General features: G+C 39.7%; 1 protein-coding gene and 1 long non-coding RNA gene across 3 annotated transcripts in view; one reads left to right on the plus strand and one right to left on the minus strand.

Annotated features, from left to right (window-relative positions):
- Positions 1–10168, minus strand: part of LOC134980463 (uncharacterized) — a 120299-nt gene extending 110131 nt beyond the window's left edge. The window contains exon 1 of the long non-coding RNA XR_010190401.1: positions 9961–10168. This is a non-coding gene — a long non-coding RNA (uncharacterized LOC134980463). The remainder of the gene's footprint in view (positions 1–9960) is intronic.
- A 1946-nt stretch (positions 10169–12114) lies between these two features.
- LRFN5 (leucine rich repeat and fibronectin type III domain containing 5) overlaps positions 12115–19706 on the plus strand; it is a 352489-nt gene continuing 344897 nt past the window's right edge. Inside the window, exon 1 of one of the 2 annotated variants that reach the window (XM_063947305.1) lies at positions 12115–12204. The gene's annotated coding sequence lies outside the window, so the exon portion shown is untranslated. The remainder of the gene's footprint in view (positions 12205–19706) is intronic. The other variant, XM_063947306.1, reaches the window with a different exon arrangement.

Here is a 19706-nt window from a genome sequence, read left to right on the forward strand (position 1 = left end):
CAAGCGAACGGGACAGAATGACCCCCAATGTTCCTGGAAACCTGTGCATGAGTACTAGACTCTGCACAATGCATAGAGCAGGGGGCCCACACTAATCCAGCACATGAGCCCCCTCCTCTCTTAAATTCTAACAATGATGTTTTTGCAATAATAATAATTTTATTTATATAGCGCTTTTTTCCCACAAGACTCAAAGGGGGTAATTCAGACCTGATCACTCCTCTGTAAATATACAGAGGTTTGCGATCAGATAGTCACCGCCCAGACAGAGTGAAAACCGGCCCCATGCAAGTCTGCGTACACCTTGAGATAATCCCTGCGAATGCCAGTCAGCTGCAAATCTGTTCGTAACTCACTCACCATCGAATGATTTTTCCAGTCTGTACAGTCTGTGCGTGGCTCAGTAGCTATTCCTACAGTGTGACAGAATCAGGCTGATTAGGGCCGGAGCTGACGTCACACACCCTCCCTGAAAATGTTTGGCCAAGCCTGCTTTTTTACTGACACTCCCAGAAACCGAGCAGTTACCACACCCAAATGCCGGCTTCCTGTCAATCAACTTGCATACACGTAACAATCAAAAAAGTTGCTGGATTTTTTCGCAGTTTGGCCTCGGGCGTGCACACTGAGATACTGTCACAACTGAGGGCCTGAGCTGACGGGAGGCAGCCTCAGTTGTAGGGGCTGAGATGTACCGGAACCTGGGAGGTTGTATCAGACCCCTGGACATGTAAGTAACATGAATAATAACTGCCCGATGGCGTGACCACGACAACTTGGATAAAAGTCAATGATGTTTATTATGACAACTCCGCAACACAGCAGCAGTAAAAGAAAACGTAAAAGTCAGCAAATAATAAATACAGTTCCTGGGTACTACAGGATGGCAGGAGCCACAGGGCACTGGTAGTGAGATAGTTCTTATGATCTTCTAGATGGAAAGTCCTTACCAGGCCCGACTGTAGCAATGGAGATAACCCAGGATTGTGCCAGCTGGTGTTCCAGGAAAAGCTGGGTTGCTGAAGGTAAAACAGCTGCTGTGGATACTGGCTGGAACCAGACTGTTGTTAGCACGGAGTGGATACTGGCTGGAACCAGTTAAATAATAGATGAACTTGGGAGCGATGAAATATGAACTGAAATGTAGAACTTGAGAGCGGAGAAATAATAATACCGGTGGAGAGTGGTAAAGTGTAGAAAGGACACCGGCCCTTTAAGGGAAGCTGTACTCTGCTGAAAGCTGAGCTGGAAGCAGGTAATGTTGTAGCTGGAAACAGATGAATCCACAATGGATTGGAGAGTCAGGCTACACCGCAGGTGGAATGCTGGTGCGGGTCTCTATGGTGGAAGTCTTGAGACAGGAGCTGGAACCTGGAAGACAATCACAGGAGAGAGACAAACAGGAACTAGGTTTGACAACCAAAGCACTGACGCCTTCCTTGCTCAGGCACAGTGTATTTATACCTGCAGCAAGGAAGGGATTGGCTAGGCAATTATGCAGATTAACAATACTGACAACAGATTGGAGGAAATGATCAGCTGACAGAATCCAAGATGGCTGCGCCCATGCAGACACTTGGAGGGAAGTTTGGTTTGTAATCCATGTGGTAATGAAAACAGTAATGGCGGCGCCGGCCACTGGAGACAGGAGACGCCAGGCTGACAAGTGCACATCCAACCACGCGGACACAGCGAAGGCCGCGGCTGACGTAATCGCCACTCTGACACTCTGCATGCAGAAGCTCAGGGACGGCGGCGGAGGCCGCGGGAGACGCCATGCCAGATGTAATATGGCGTTACTGTGACAGCGTCTCAGAGAGACAGGAGAGGATGCAGGAATGTGAACATTAGGATAACAGATGGGATCCGGTCCTGGAGCGCTGAGCCAGCCTTAGGAGGCATCTGATGGGTAAGAAATGGCGTCCAGATACCCGGATCGTGACAGATACATACGAATGCACAGTTGATCGATAATCGCCCACCTTGCAAATTCGTACTACAGCAAACAAGTCTGAATTGGGCCCAAAGTCTCTTTACAGACAGCATATATAGTACATATCAAAATGATTTAGTATCACAACAACTAAAAACAATGAAACCTAGAGAGTGCCATAAGCCTACTGTTGGGTAAGTGGAGACATTTGTGTAATAACTTCCATGGTTGTATATTCCACACACATACGGTACCAGGGGGTATATTTACTACTTTTCGATTCTGGTAAGCACTGTATGAATCAATTCCTCTTGAGTTTCTAACTTTTTGAAAATTGTCCTTAATCACTAAATATTGATTTTGCATTCGATTTTCAAATCAAATTCGATGTAGATTCATGTTTGGATGGGATTTTGAGTTGAATTTATGAAATCCCTTTCTAAACTGAACCTCAAATCCTCATTGAAACCCCCAGCAAAACCAAATGTAAAATCAAATAGAACTTCCTCATTGCTTCCTATTGGTCCAAATGTATCACATACACACTAATTAAAGGGGAAGCTCTCTCTTTACACTGTTTATACATAAAAACATAACTACTGATTGAAATGTTGTGGTTTTTTAATTAAAAAAAATACAGATGATATAGTTGGGAATAAGTTAACTCCTAATCTGCCTCCATACCTGCCTTCAACTTTATGTGTTCACATAGTCAGTTTTTGATAAAAAAAAAACAACCCTCTGTATGCTCCCTGTTTATTGCATCATTGGTGAGGGGGGTATTTTTTGCGCAAATATGCAGTAGATGGCAACGGAGTACAATGTCAAACATTTTTACAAAATTATATAATAATATACCTTTTGAAAAACATAACAAAAAAACAAAAAACAATGATGCATTCTATTATGGATTGGGTGGCTATATGTGCCTCTTTATACTTATACTCAGCAGGAGTTTGTGCATTTAACAATGAAGTCAGAAGCCAAGAGCAACAGCCATAGCCTAAATAACCTTTTTTTTGGTGGAAGGGAAACATATTTGAACAATATACTGTAGTAACATTTACTATTAGTTGCTTTATTAGCTCATACTGGTATCTTACACAAAAACCATCCCTCTGGCATTTGTCCCACATTTTTTTGCAGACAGAGATTAATTGCTGAGGATTTAGGCATCATGGGTTGAATCAGGATAGCCAGATACTTCACTCATGATTTTAAATGTCTATATATTTTCCAGCCAAATTTCCCAATAGTGTGCTCTGTGCTATCTATTGCACAATAATGGAATATATTTTATGTCTATAAGTATAAATATGTGCACTGTTCAACTAATTAAGCTGCTGATGGTACACTGATTGATCCTCCAGGGTTATCTCAGTCAGGTTGTGATTTGCATTGTGTATGTAGGTGCACAACATAACATAACCCTGGGCATCCATTATTGCTTTTTCACATGCCAGTACATGCTTTTGGGTACTTAAATAGTCATGACTATCAATTTACTACCATTTGAATGGATTTAGAAGCCAAAATCGAATGTCTAACATTATTCTAAACATTTGGGGATTTGAGTTTCAATTTGGAGTTCGAATTTGATTTCAAATCGAACTTTAGTAAATGAGGGGATTTCATGTTGGTCTATGGGAAAACATCAATGTTTTTGAGAAATTCGATTTCAACTGGGATGTGAGTTAAATCTGCCTTTAGAAATGATTTGCCATTTGATTTGGTCTTTAGTAAATCTGTTCAAACAAATTGAATGGAAATCGAATTGAAAAAGAATGCTGAACTTTAGTAAATTTTGCAACAGGTGAGACAGCCATTTCAGTTGCACTATGCATGACTAACCTCAGTGGAACAGGTTGCAGCTAGTAGAGAGGACATAAAATGCACCTAGTAGAGAGGACATAAAATGGGTGGTTGCAGTAGTGGGCTCCAAACATTAACTGTCAGTTCCATGCATTTTTCATCCTATCCACAAGCATACCAGGTGAGGCAGCCATTTTGGATGCACTGTTAAGGTTACACTGGGCTAGATAAGCCATACAAGGACCCAAGGCATATATGGGAGATCTGACACGTGTGTAGTAGTATAATACACCCTGTATGAATCGATCTACGTGTATTATAACCTGCCCACAGGGGAACTATCCAAGGCAAGCAACTGGGGTGTACTGTGTAGGTTGCTGCTGGCAGGGTGTGTAGACATTGGAGGCACAGCAGACAGGCATAGCAAACCATGGGGCAGAGGTACATGGTGCAACCAACAGTAGAAGCTAGGACAAAAAGTAATGGTAGACAGATAGAAGTTGGCAGGGACAAGAAATGCAATAAAATGGTAGTGAAAAAAGGTCAGTATAGTTTAAACAAAATGAACAGCAAAATTCAGCAAATAGTGATGCAGATTCAAGCCACAATCCATGGTGGTATAAAACCATGAAGTGAGGGCTAACAAAGTTGGGGGGGGGGGGGGTTTGGGTTTGAGGAGAAACATATGTCAGCAGCTAAATTTAATGCACAAAAAATAGCCTGCTGCAGTCCAGTGAGGAAATCGCCAATCTGCTTTAACTTAAAATTGTTAAAAACATAAATTTGTTACAACTAATCTTAAAATGACAATTGCCTCTGCTCTTCTCATCCATTTCCAAAGTTTCAAACTGATGTTTAATATGGAAATAGAACTGAGCTAGAGGGGCCTATGGGGGTTATTCAGAGTTGGTTGCAGATATTGCTCTCGCTGCAAAATCTGTGACCATATACTCACATGCTGGAGGCCGCCAGCACAGTGCAAGGATGTCCAGCATGTGGCGCCACCATGTGATGTGGTCACAATTTAATTGTGATCACATTAGCGGTTGACCCCTGCCTACCCAACATGGCTGCATAGGCAGGGACACACCACCATGTTTCCAAACGCGGGTAATGCAGGCAACGTCATAGGCCATTACCCAAAAAGGGCCATGACATGCCTGTGTTTCCTGATCTCCCCCAATGCCGCATAACTGCCCCCAGATGCCCATAGCCTGTCAATCATCCTTCTGGGATGCAATCACATGGTGAAGGGTCATGCATGCGCACTATATAGGTACTTATTCAGAGAAGGACACAGCCACTGTATTTGCATGCAGTGGCCATGTCCGTAGGGTCTACACACACAGCGGTTATAGGGGGTAATTCAGAGTTGATCGCAGCAGAAAATTTGTTAGTAGTTTAGCAAAACCATGTGCACTGCAGGGGGAGCAGATGTAACATGTGCAGAAAGAGTTAGATTTGGGTTGGGTGTGTTCAAACTGAAATCTAAATTGCAGTGTAAAAATAAAGCAGCCAGTATTTACCCTGCACAGAAACAAAATAACCCACCCAAATCTAACTCTCTCTGCACATGTTACATCTGCCTCCCCTGCCGTGCACATGGTTTTGCCCAACTGCTAACAAATTTGCTGCTGCGATCAACTCTGAATTACCCCCTATAACCGCTGTGTGTGTAGACCCTATGGACATGGCCACTGCATGCAAATGCAGTGGCTGTGTCCTTCTCTGAATAAGTCTCTATATCTGTTTTTTTATAAATCCTAGCTTCTTCCAGATCCGAGAGTGTATCAATTTAACATATTTGGTCAGGTTTTTTTTTTTATTAAAACCTTTATCTTTCCAGATAACATTTGTATAAAATTACAAAAAAATATTTTTTTTAGATGATTAGTTTAATCCTTTAGGAGCAACATGCCCTATAGTATATTTATGTATCACTGCCACAATTCCTGATAGTAGTATTCAAGTATGAATTACTGTACTGTAGAACTCACTGAATTTTTATTAGCAAGGTTTGTGCTGCTGAAGATTTGAAACAAAGAATGGAATTACTTTGGATAAGGCAGCTTGTGACAACCAAAAAGCTGTGAACTGGTAATCAAGATGAAACATCCACTGAATTTCTTATAGATAAATATATATATATATCTGAAAGTAGAGGAAGAAACAGCAGAGCGCCTATAGTGTAGTATCCTTTAAATAGCTTTTTGTCACACGCAAGAATAATATTGCGTACCGGATTACGGCTTGACTCAATGCCTATCGGTCCCCTGGTCTTCTAGTCCACGTTTCTGTCTGAATCTAAATGGAATCAGTAGACAGGGAATCGCTATATAGCGTAGTAGGACCTCGCAAGTTAATGTCAATTTTTACGTCTCACAAAAAATTACATGCGTACCAGATGAAACAATAATTTGTGCATGTTAGTATGAATACTTAAATCCTGGTCCTCATCAGAGGGTGGCGGTCATCTGGAGACCTTTGGATGATATAGTAATGCTCCAATCAATAATTCTTATAAGAAGTTATAAATTGACGAAGCCCTGAGCTGGGCGAAACGCGTTGAGACACTGAACTACCGACTTGCCGACCTACTATTGCTGACACTCATGTCATTTAAAAGCTAAGCTATTTTACTTTTTTTATTATTTCTGTACATCTAATAAATTTATAACTTCTTATAAGAATTATTGATTGGAGCATTACTATATCATCCAAAGGTCTCCAGATGACCGCCACCCTCTGATGAGGACCAGGATTTAAGTATTCATACTAACATGCACAAATTATTGTTTCATCTGGTACGCATGTAATTTTTTGTGAGACGTAAAAATTGACATTAACTTGCGAGTAACTACTACGCTATATAGCGATTCCCTGTCTCCTGATTCCATTTAGATTCCGACAGAAACGTGGACTAGAAGACCAGGGGACCGATAGGCATTGAGTCAAGCCGTAATCCGGTACGCAATATTATTCTTGCGTGTGACAAAAAGCTATTTAAAGGATACTACACTATAGGCGCTCTGCTGTTTCTTCCTCTACTTTCAGATTTTCCTTTGGGCTACTTATACCTAGTGGCACTATTTGAAGAACTGAGCAGCCACCCGTTAAAACGGGGAAAGTGTGGACTATTTGACAATTTAATCGAACATAAGTTGTAAAAAACTCATATACTGGACTGGTCATTCGACCAAATTCATCTGTGACTTCAGACTATATTTTGTCAGTAAGGAACTTTGCACACTTTGGATAAGCGCACTAATCCATTCTTTTTTAAATATATATATATATATATATAATATCTATAGGAGTCAAGCTTTGTACTAAGAGAGAGAAAAAGCTACATAACTTTTTATATACAGCAATTACAGTTTTAGTTTTTTGTATTTTTGTAAAATAATTTATTATTTAATTTAGCCTATTAAACAAGAAATAAAATTTGACAAAATGTAAATATTAACACAAAATAAATGTGTGATTTCTTAAAAATCTTGGAAGCCATCTACTGTTGTACTTATAGTACACATTAATTCAGGTCAGGTGCAATGAAATTCAAACCTGAAATTAGATATGTCAACGTACAGTACAGTACAATACAGTAACTGTACTAGGAATCGCAACAGTAATGGCAGTGCCAGCTCTACCAATAGGCAGCTTTAGGCAGCTGCTTCGGGCATCGGGATCAGGGGGAGCGCCACTGAGTCTGCCTATCACAAAATTAAGGATGTCTCTGATGTCGCTTGCATTAAGCACAACATCAATGTTGTGCTTAATGCAAGTGGTGGCTGTGAAACTTATCAGTAACCCTTTAATCTGATGGGTTGGGAGGTGGGTATTGGTGGTGGTTGGGGGCAGTAGGCTGAAGTTTTGCGTAGGTTGCTGAGAATCTTGCACCAGCCCTGAGTATTGGGGTTTGATTGTTAAAGGTATTATTTCCATCCAATTATTTAGCAAGTTGGGTTAATTTTATTGTTTTATGTGATGAGTACAGAATGAGACCGATTCTGTAGGCCCAGGGGCTAAGCTCCTTTGGGTTAATACAGATTGTGCATTTAAACAGTCACAAAGTACACCAGATATAAGTGTTCCTGAAAATGCATATGTTTGCATCAGCATGGCAGCAAATGCACCTACATCTTAATCATCGGTGAGCCTTTGGGCCTGCTTATAGGAGGTGCAAAAGATATGGCAAAGAAATGGTGCATATTGTCAAAACAGCTTGTTTATATGGGCCATATTTGCATCAATATGAATATAAATTTTCCTTCTGAAAATGCCCATTCCTAGCCTGATAATGCCTCTGAGTTCGAAAGGTGAAATGCGTTCAAAATGCACACAGATCTGCATACTGAAGGTTCATTTTTGTCTGTTAGTATTCTGGCCACGCACAGTGTAAATTCACCTGGAAAGGAGCATATCAGCTGGAATCATATTCACTCTACATGAGCCAATATGTACTGTATGCAGTGACCATTTTGCTGCAACAGATTCAAACAAAAGGTGACATGATTTAATTCTGGAAAGACCAATGAAACAACACATATAAAATTATATAGACTACTAAAATGCAAGAGAATGAAAGCAAACCTCTGACAGTTGCTGTATACTTCAATATGCCACAGTCATATACAGTACCAGTCAAAAGTTTGGACACACTTTCTCATTTAATTGAATGAGAAAGTGTGTCCAAACTTTTGACTGGTACAGTATTATAAATCAGATTTAGACAACCCATAAGGGGACTACAGTAGCCAGCAAGCAAGAAACTACCTGGAAAGTCACTTTGGATTTTGTTTTTCCACAGCATGCTGTCTTTCTTTACATTAGATGAACACACAAACAATGGTCTTGGAAGACCAATAAAACTATGAACAATACTGTTGTGAAGTCAACTATTATTCTGGATACTTCACGAATGAGAACATTTTAAAGGTTCACATAGCTATTGGATAGTTGCTTTCATCAGTTTAAATGGACCATTTAGGGCTCATTTCTCTTTGGTTATCATGGGCTAGTACTTAACTGCAGCTACGATATCTTTTTAAGCCATTTCAATTTGGGTGGCAATACCTAAGGATGCACTATTTAATATCACTGTGTCTACTAGGGACCCCAGACCAAGCTGTAAAATACTTATAGTCACAATATAAAAAAAAAATAATCTTAGATCACAGTCTCAGTTTACCAGGACCCTGATAGTTAATGCTTTTTATATATTATTATTATTTTTTTTCTTTCACAAACAATACAAAAAATAAAAAATAAACATCAATGTCATCATTTATGGAAAAAAAATCTAATATAATAGAGCCTAATGGTCCATAACATATCATTGCAGTTAACCCATCAATTATAGCCTCTACACAAGAAAGTTGTATTTAGCACTAAAAGTCTATTTGCAAAGTGAAAGGAATCACAATATGCCCCATAGTTACTGTAACAAAAGTACAAAAGTATACAACAGTATTTCCAATTCTACAACAAATCTGTCAAAGCATAAACTGGTACAGTGGCTGTAAGTACATATATATGTGTGTGTGTGTGTGTGTGTGTGTGTGTGTGTGTGTGTGTGTGTGTGTGTATATATATGTATATATATATATATATACATACACACACATATATACACACACACACACACACACACACACACACACATATATATATAAATATATATATATATATATATATATATATATAGGAATGAAATTGGGGGGGGGGGAAACCTGTGAAATCCTACCATGACCTCTCAGATGTCTCTAATTCACAGCACTGAGATGATAATGTAAAAAAAAAAAGTAATTCCTTTTGATAAGAGATTGAAGAAAATATGGAAAAAGAAAGTATCCTGCAATTGGTGCTGTTCTTCCGTCCACTAAACCCCAAAAAATAGATAAATGTAAAATACTGTATAAAAACACGAACTAAAGTTATATCAATACGTGTGAAATGCAGACCCTAGGAGTGTACAGCATCTGCCGCATCTTGCCTTTTACAGAGGATGTTATGGGATAGTACAGTAGCTTACTTGTCCTTGCGATGGGTGTATGGTGGCACTCGCTGGAGAGTAGAGTGGATATATGCCTTTTAACTCTGCTTGTCATCCAAATAAATACGGTTCTGTATGTAACTTTTTTTTTCTACAGACCATCCCCCCCCTTCCCCCCTATGCGCAAATTAGCACTTTTTCCCCCTGATTGGTTGCCTACCTGTGCATCAGCCCCGCCTGTGTCAACCATCGGTGCGCACTGATGCGGATCCCAAGTCTGGCTTGCGCAGGTGTCCTGCGACCTGCAATCACTGTGACGGCCAATGTGGCGCACGCAGCGATGATTCCTTCTGCATTCATCTGCAAAGCGATGTTCCCAGTCGCCACCTTTTTTTATCTGAGCACTAAGCGTGTTTGGCATTCTCACTTTTATGATGTGCTTCAGTAAACAGCCTGACAATTGAGTTCATCCAGGTGTTCTATTCTACTCTCCCACACAGTTTGTGCTCACGCTTCCCCTGTCGCATGTTATAGGATGTTGTCTTGCATTTTGGATGTCCTTTGCACAGTTGGCACTTGGGGTTGTCAGCTGCACCAGGTAAACTTTGGAATCTTGGCATAGTACCGTGCTCTGCGCATATAGCGAACTCTGCAATGTTCCAATATTGATTGTATACTGTGCATCAAGGAGTGATTAAAAGTCACTAATCCCCGTGATGCTTAAAAAAAAAAATCAAGACAGATCCCCCATTTTTGTTCCCCCCCACACGGGGACTGGAGACACGTATGTGGCATTCAATCACTCTTAGGATTAACTCAGCGTGGAGGCTGTACTGGGGGAAGTACTAGGTGCAGCGGTGCAATTCTGCCTGCTGAGATCTGATCTGACTTTCCCATCTCAGCCACTTGATCGCTCTTGCTGCAGAGAACGTTGGCTCAGCTTGCAGAGGAGGTTCTGCCTAATGCAGAGTGAAGCGCTCCCTCAATGCGCAGGCATGGCTTTGTCACCGCTGAATGAGAGGGACCCGCACACCCGCATCTTAACCCAAAAGCTTCCAGAGCACTGCCTGCAAGACTGACTTGCCCTGTGAGCAGCATGTGTTTGTATTTTTGCAAAGACAGGGGGTGGAGGTCGGACCAGCTGCCTATGGGAAAGGGTTACCTTCGTTTTATCCTCGACAAGTGGATCTGTGTATGTGTCTAGCGGTGTCAGCTCCCTAGGAGAGAAAGGAAAGAAGAAAAGCGGTGGCTGGAATCTGCTGCTTGCAATTGCAGCTTTCAATTTACTCCCACCCTAAACACGTAGAAGGAGAGTAGTGGAATCAGCGGGCTAGAATAAGGTGGAATAGAACCTGTTGTTGACCTTCAGCACCTTGGACAGCGACCTCCACCAACACATTGGACCGTGATTTGGATCAGCACCTTGGACAGCTACCTGAATCCAGCGCATTGGGCTGCGACCTAGATCAGCACCTTGGACAGCGACCAGGTTAGTTCCCTGGACAGCAACCTGGATCAGCTCATTGATTGCATAGGGATCTGAATCAGTAAACAGAGCTAGGATCTAGACAAATAGCGATCTGGATTGCTTACCCCTCTTTTGCAAGGAAATAAAACCCCATCGGGTTCAGAACCTCGGATAAGGTTCTGGTTCAGCACCTTGGACAGGGATCTCATTCAGCACCGCGCACAGCCTTTCTGTCTCAGCAATCTCAGCAGCATTCCGGGCGAGCTAGCTCCAAGTTCCCAGAATCTGATTCTGTATTGCTAATTGCATGAAGCAGATAACAAGCCCCCGGATTACAAGTGAAAAGCACCTAGGCTCACTGAATGGCTGCTAGTCCAGTGGGTGCTGTACTGGGCATGGGCATTTTGTTGCTTACCAAGGAAGCTTGCATTGAAGGAAGGGTTTAAGGATTAACCTGGATCAGGTACATTGCAAGGTCAAAGCCCAATCTTTTACCGATTTTCCATCTACAAGCGTGGCTGGGAAAAGTTAATTATTTCCCTTGGATTTACTCCTGGATGGTGATCCCTGGAAGCATTTTAAACTAGTTTTGTTGCTTCATTATACATTATTATGTGTAATCCAGCTCAGATTGTTGGATATGACCAGGTTGAAGGCTGAAGGTGTTGTTATGTGAACGAGCTTCCCTGCACAGGGTGTTCCCTGCCTTCATGTCTGTGTTGGGGATGGGTGTACCAATAGATTCTCTTTGCAATTACCCTCTTTCCCCTACAATTTCCACCAGTCGTCGGTTTTAATGGAGCACTCTGTTTGGATTACCTACAGTGAAAATCAAGGATAGAATTCTAGAATGCCAATGCTGAGCGATGGCAAAGGGCACCAAAGTTACCGGAAAACAGTTTGCAAGCCTGTGAGATCCTCCCTGAGGCACCGTGTTATCATTTTATCTGCAGGTAAAAAGTCCGGCTGCAATCGTCCTTACTCTAGAGGCGGCAGGTAAACACAAAGCTTAATCCTTCTATAAAATATCGTTGTGATCTTGTGTCTCATGCTTCAGCTGCAATGCAGACTCCTTTACTTATTAATGCTTTTTCGCATTTGTTGGAGTGAACTGAAATACCCAAGGGTTCCTGATGTATGATGTACTAGCAGAATAATTTCTATTAAATGGAAAATAAATCTATAGTAGGGCACTTAATCTACCTTAGGAATGGAAGATCGGTTACATAGCTTCCTGGTCTCTACATGCAAAGTATCTTCCTGCAGCCTACAAATCTTCTTTGTAGAAAATCTGCTGTTTTTTTAGTGTAGAGATTAGGAATAACACCATTAATGCTGCAACAATCCCTAACAGAGGATATGTTAGGGACATTTGTTGTCTGAAAACCATGTTGCACAATTTTTTAGTGGTGATGTACATTCTTTTATTGCCTCACCACCTCCAGATATGGGGGAATCATCATCATATTTTAACCACAAACTAGTGCTTACAGTATTGCCACTTTTAATGGAATGCTGATGTGATTGCTCTAGTTATGTAATACAAGCAGATGACTTGGGGCTGTATGATGTGAAACATCCAGCTATTGTACAAGAGTAATGCATGTTTTTTTTTACATTGAATTGTGGTGGGGACTGAGTTGACTGGCATATTCAAATAACCCATTTTATGTATGTAAGATATAATGGGGAGCTCACAAGGACAGCACATTGGATATACATACATATACACAAACACACACACACACACACACACACACACACACACACACACACACACACACACATATATATATTTAATAGGCTAAAGTAAAGAAGATAATGCACTTGCCTTACAAAATGGACTCATCAATGTTTCATGTTTATGGAGAAGAACAGGTTAATAATTCAGATGCATTATGCTTTATTTGTCTGGGTGTTTTACAGTATTCACGTATTTAATAAACTTCTCTATCTTGGCCTTGCACTCTTTGAGGCTTCAATTTCCACAGGAGGGGAAGTGGGTGATTTTCTTTCGTTTATAAGCAGCTGTTGGGAAAAATGGTCTTTTTCATTTTCTTTAGTGGTTTGATGCATTTTCACATATTTCCATATGATGGCATGTGCTGGCAGTTGGATGTAGGAATGGAATGAGGATATGCTGTTTCCAATATTCACAGGCTGGGGGTGCCAGTGGGCAACTTTTAAGGTTTTCCTGTATCACTAAGCATTAACCTCTAATTTACCATAGGGGCAACACATAGATTAAGAGACAAATAATGTTTGGGGTTTGTTGGCTTTTGAGAGGCTATCACCTAGGCATTCCCTTTTAATAAATGCATTATATATATATTTTAAAATTTACTTATTTGTTATTAGTATTGTTTGTGATGCTACTAGTGTAGGTCATTTCTGAACTTTATTGCATCTAATATTCCTGAATTTATTCCATTGCCCAAGTCATTTGCCAATGAACAATAAGCTATGTGCTATCATAGAAGTGTGTTAATAATCTATTTTTTTTAAAGTAACATATATTATCACATACACCAGCACTCTCTTCAATCTGTAAATATTCGAGTCAATAAAATGTGACACTTGAAATTATATGGAGGATGGTAACACATAGTACACACAATGAATTAATATTAATATAATCAATTTTTTTCTATTTCATTTGTACTCTAAACACTATTATAGCTAAAAAATTCAGATAAAAAAATATATTATCTATTTATTTATTTTATTTACTAAGTGGCCTAAGCACTAACTCCATCACAGTTATGATGTCTGACATTTCTTTCATTTTAAGTGAGCACGAAATATAGAATCGTTGAAAAAAATAAAAATAAAAAAATTATATACACACACACACACACACACACACACACACACACACACACACACACACACACACACACACACACACACACACACACACACACACACACACACTATGGCTCCCTTATCAACTGTGCAAGCCACAAAGTAGTATGTGTTTTATTCATTTGCTGTACATACTGCAGGTATTCTGGATCACTCACACATGCCAATTAGATGAAACTGTTTTTAAAACATACAGTAATCAATGCTGCTGATTCTTAATCCTAAAAACCTCCACCTCAGTTCTTAATACTCTGTGATCCATGTGTTTTGATTCCAAATAAACTCACGCCATTTTGGCTGCCCTGTAGCAACATTAAAAAACAGGGAATTACATGGAATCTGAGCAGCCTGCCTGACATTTTTTTTTATCCCAGCCTCTGAAAGGAATCCAGCATATGCCATTTATTCAGATTGCAGGATTCATGTTACACAGCTGCAGCAAGGAGGGAGAGAGAATGTAATAGAGAGATGGAGAGGCAGGAGGGGAAAGATCAAGCGACAGAGAGGTAGAAAGAAAGAGAGGTAGGGAGGAAGAAGAGGAGAAATAATGATGGCAAGAGAAAGACAGCAATAAAAAAAAGTTCACAGTCTAAAATCTCTGTATGGGGCACATGATTAACTATTTATTATATTTTGAATTTGGCAAGTAGAAACATTTAAATGAAACTTGTCACCTATGCACCATGGGGGCAGCCATTTTGTGGGTTGAACCTATATTCAGCCCTGAGTGGCTGCTTAAGGTATGCTCTCATGAGTATAAGTTCAGCCCACAAAATGGCTGTCACCACTCTGTGTATATAACAGATACAACAACCACTGTTATACAGTGCCCCCTTTTTATATCAACAGTTTAAATGCTGGCATTGTACCAAGAGAGGCATTATAAAGAGTGATATATAATGAATACAATTCAATGCACTCTAGGGAAGAGTAACTGCCTGAAAGTAAGGGAGGGTGATGTTATAAACAGAGACCAATGTAGTAATTTTGGTTTTAAGATATGGTAGTGAAACAAAAAAACAGCTTGTAAATATTTTTTGCCATCCCTATATTTTAGTTTCTTTAGACATTACTAAATGATAAAAAATACCCGTCATGCTTTCAAGGGCATTGATTAAATTTTTTTGCTACCCTAAATTGTGTCATGTATGTTTCCATATCACCATTTTTTCCCTCAGTTACATCCAAGAGGCTCTTTCAGATACCCCTGGGCTTTTATGACCAGAATAATGAACCATTTTGGCCTCCTTAAGTTGCAGATTTATTTATTTTTAAAATGTAAACATCAGAATAATCTTGAGGTTAAGGGACTGTTTTTCTCTTTATTTGGTGTGCTACTGTAACTGCAACATTTTGATCTTAATTTTCAAATACTGGGGCCAAAGTCTGAGTAAACATTATGCTGACAACACAATAAAAAAAATTGTGTAAAGCTGGGTACACACCTAAAGATTTATCTTCCTAATCTGTCTTGTGGGCAGAAAAATCTGGTAATGTACTGGAGCAAATGACAATCGATCATTTGCTCCCAACCACTGGGAAACAAACAATGGTCATTCAGACAAACTGGTTAAATCCATTTGAATCAATACATTTATCAGAAGAATCATTTTTACCCATTTTCCATTGTTGGGGAGCAAATGGTTGATTGTAATTTGCTCTTATATATTACCAGATTTTTTTTCCCTCCAGACAGATTGGACAGATAAATCTTTAGGTGTTATCTTAACACACATCTGTGACCTGTGAGCTATGCTATACATGGTTATGGATAGACACACATAAAATTACTTAGAATTTTAATTTTGTTAGTTTATGAACATGTTCCCATCATGAAAGATCATTCCTCTAAGCCAAAACAGGTATTGATATGTTGCAGATGTTTTTACAAGCTGTTGCAAAGCCATTTAGCTGAGTACAATGGTATTACGAGTCATGTCATCTGTTGATTTGTTTGATCAATTATTATAGGCAACTCAGTGCTCCAAGCAATATTATTCTGTAGCATTAAATGGTAAGGCAAACTATATTAATAATTACTGAGCTTCCCTTGCTCTCTGCTGAAAATTCACTTGGGTATATTTGTCAAGTTGCATGCAAGGGCATAAATGCTAAGTTGACATAATTTGCCTTTGTTTTTTGGGTACTTAAATGATGTATTGGTAATCAACTCCAGATACTATACTGCCTGATGTCTCAAGTAAGAAATTAGTACCAGATAAGTCTATGTTATGTGTGTCATTGGTAGGATTGTGGACCATTTACTTGGGCTTTATAATAGCAATAATATATGTTTACATCAACTATTAAGGCTATACTGCAACAATATAATGTTCTGCACATTTAGTAAAGATTATTAGTAATTATTAGAAATAGCATCAAGGCATGCATCCTGTACCATTACATTTTTTTCCTTTATTTGGATGTCTTGATCAAGGTGAACATAATTTCAATTAGTTTTCAGTTTCCCAGTTTATTACTTGGGCATGTATAGAAATAAGCAGTGACATCTGGACATTTTATACTTGGAAAGTCATAAGATCAAGCATTTCTTCATTGGTACCACTTTAGACAGTAGTCCTTCTGTGGTTTGAAAGTAAAGAAATACAATCAAGTTGGTACAGACCCAAAGATTTTACGGAGCCCTCCCCTCTCTAGAGAGTAGACCTCTCTCTCAGATCACGCTTCCCTTTCTTGAGAAGTGGGAGTTTCCGTGATTGATGTGGATTGCATCACCATAGCCCTGCCCCCAACCATGGTAGCCCAACCCACTACTGCATGATACTATAAATCATTGGAATCAATGTGTAAAAGTTAAAAATAATTGAAACATACAGTATATTTTGTGCCTGTTTTACTTTTTATTAAACTGGTACAAAATATATATACACTCGTTTATGTTATAAAAAAAGCCATATCAGTCCAATAAGAAGCATTATAGAATTCACCTGGGTGGAGTAAAAAAAATAAAATATTAAAGTAATTCCCATCTCCAAATAGTAACTGAAACCTTTGGTGTTAGAAGTGTTAATGTAAGCTGGTTTTAGATATTTGCTTCAAATACTTCCTTTTCTGAAGAGTGACTAGTAATTTCAGTATTATATCTTAAGGTCACTAACCTTTATTCAACAAATAGCCAAGTTAGTGTCAGATAAACAGATTATTTATTGATTTATTGTTCTGTGTAAATTCAGAGTTGAAACTCCACTATAAATTTCTTGACGTAATTCTTCACAGTAAGGAATGCTCTTCATTGGTCATGACCCTTTCTATAATACCTTTCACAGGCATGAAGCTTTGACTTTTTGCAATTTATACAATAGCATTTGTGATAAAATAAGGCCCTGAAATGTATTTAAAAAGTAACAATTTGCCAAATATTTGAAACTTCTGCCTAAGGTATTGGGGGTCATTCCAAGTTGATCGCTAGCTGAAAAAGATCGCTGCACTGCAATTAAGTGAAAAAGCGGCACTTATGCGCTTGTGTATGCGATGCAGTGCGTACGCGTGACGTACTTTCACAACGGCCGATGTAGTTTCACACAGGGTCTAGCGAAGCTTTCCAGTCGCACTGCTGGCCGCAGCGTGATTGACATGAAGTGGGCATTTCTTGGTGTCAACTGACCATTTTCAGGGAGTGTTCAGAAAAACGCAGGTATGCCAGGAAAAATGCAGGCATGGCTGGACGAACACAGGGCGTGTTTGTGACGTCATAACAGGAACTGAACAGTCTGAAGTGATAGCAAGCACTGAGTAGGTCTGAAGCTACTCTGAAACTGCACAAAATTATTTTGTAGCCGCTGTGCGATCCTTTCATTTGCACTTATACTAAGCTAAAATACACTCCCGGTGGGCAGCGGCATAGCGTTTGCACGGCTGCTAAAAACAGCTAGCGAGCGAACAACTCGGAATGACCCCCATTATCTCATACAGTAAATACCATTGTTAATTTGCTAGCATTTTCTAATGCATGTAAATTGCAGTAACACTAGAACCTACTATCTCTGTTACTATAGTTTGGTAGCATGGCAATAACATCCTGGTTGTGTCCCAGTTTTTAAACTCATAATGGAAGTCTACAAAGAACGTTATCTGAGATTCAAATGCTAGTAATATCGCTAGTGAAAAAGTGTGTGCTTTCCATCCTGTACTTTTCCATCTCTAAAACAGATCATGCATAAAGACTGAATTTTTAATTGTAGCTGAAAAGCCCAGAGCTTTCACAGCTCGCAGCTCATACTGTAATTAGTGCTTGAATCAGTTTGTGAGATGTGGGCTTGCTATTATATACAGGATTGTAATTGGAGAGCATTGGTGTAAAGCTCTTTGGCTACTTTGAGGCCGATCCAGAGTTGCACGTACAGTTTATCAGCTGCACCTGCTGACCTGATTCTGAGTCAGACACAATGCCAATATTTACACAAGTGGTCAATGTGTTTCAATTGTGCACACATCTAAATACTCTAAATGTTAATTTAGAGTGTCTTAGGCTTCATCTCACCGCAGTGGTAATCGTGCAAGGGGGGTTGATCTCCTGGAAACCTCCCTGAAAATCCCCCTGATGGCCCACAGACACAGTCATGGACAGGCTTGGTTGGTGAGCATGCAGGCAGAGGACATTCCCCTTCCACTCCAAATGTGTTTGTAAATAAAATGAGAGCAGCCAAGCAGCATCTTATGCCTGTACCAATCACAGACACCGCTGACTGCATTGCTGCCACAGCATCCAGTAGCCAGCTGCTCTGTTACTTTGCAGTAAAATGGTTACTACTGTGCGCTGCTGATTGGTTAATGGCTCTGGTCCTCCACCAATCACAGAGATGGAATGCATTCGTACACTGATTGGTGGATGGCTGGAAATATACACCAATCTGAGTGCATGAAGCTGTAGGAGTCAGGAGTAGAACTGAGAGACGCAGGGCAAACCTAAGACATCCAACTGAGTATTAGGCATAAATTTTTGTTGCAACACAGGTTTGATATTTAACAGGGGGTGGGGGGAAGTCAGGGTTTTAATAAGGTATTGGGGGAATTGCAATTTTGTAGCATGTTGTTCAATGAGGGATGGTACATGTAAGTGTTGCGGCATGATTTTTAAATAGATAGATCGATAGATAGATAGATAGATAGATAGATAGATAGAGAGAGAAATAGAGATAGATACTGTAGATAGATAGAGAGATAGAGAGATATAGATAATGTAGATAGATAGATAGATAGATAGATAAATAGTTTAAAGACATATTAGGAAGCCCCTCCCTACAATACCAGCATTTGCCTTTCTATGATATGCATGCACAGAGCCACAGTAGCAAATGAGTTGCTTGGTCTCAGAAATATATTGGACATTCTTGGGCAGTCTACAAATATGTAGGTTGGGATATAAATCTGTGCACAAAACAGTGAATACTCAGCAGCCTATCCACTTACAATAGAAGAATCCCCTTCTTATAGCTGACACACAGCATATAATGATCTTGTAGGTGGGTAACATTAGTAATAGTGCTTTCTTCACTGAGGATGGAAATTGTAACATAGCAGAGTGCAAGTCGCTTGATAGAATTGTTAAAACCGCTGGAAGAATAGTAGGTTTACAATTGCCAAATATCCAGTCCATTTATGAAAAGAGGCTC

This window comes from Pseudophryne corroboree, chromosome 12 (genome assembly GCF_028390025.1).
Source record: "Pseudophryne corroboree isolate aPseCor3 chromosome 12, aPseCor3.hap2, whole genome shotgun sequence".
Classification (NCBI taxonomy): domain Eukaryota; kingdom Metazoa; phylum Chordata; class Amphibia; order Anura; family Myobatrachidae; genus Pseudophryne; species Pseudophryne corroboree.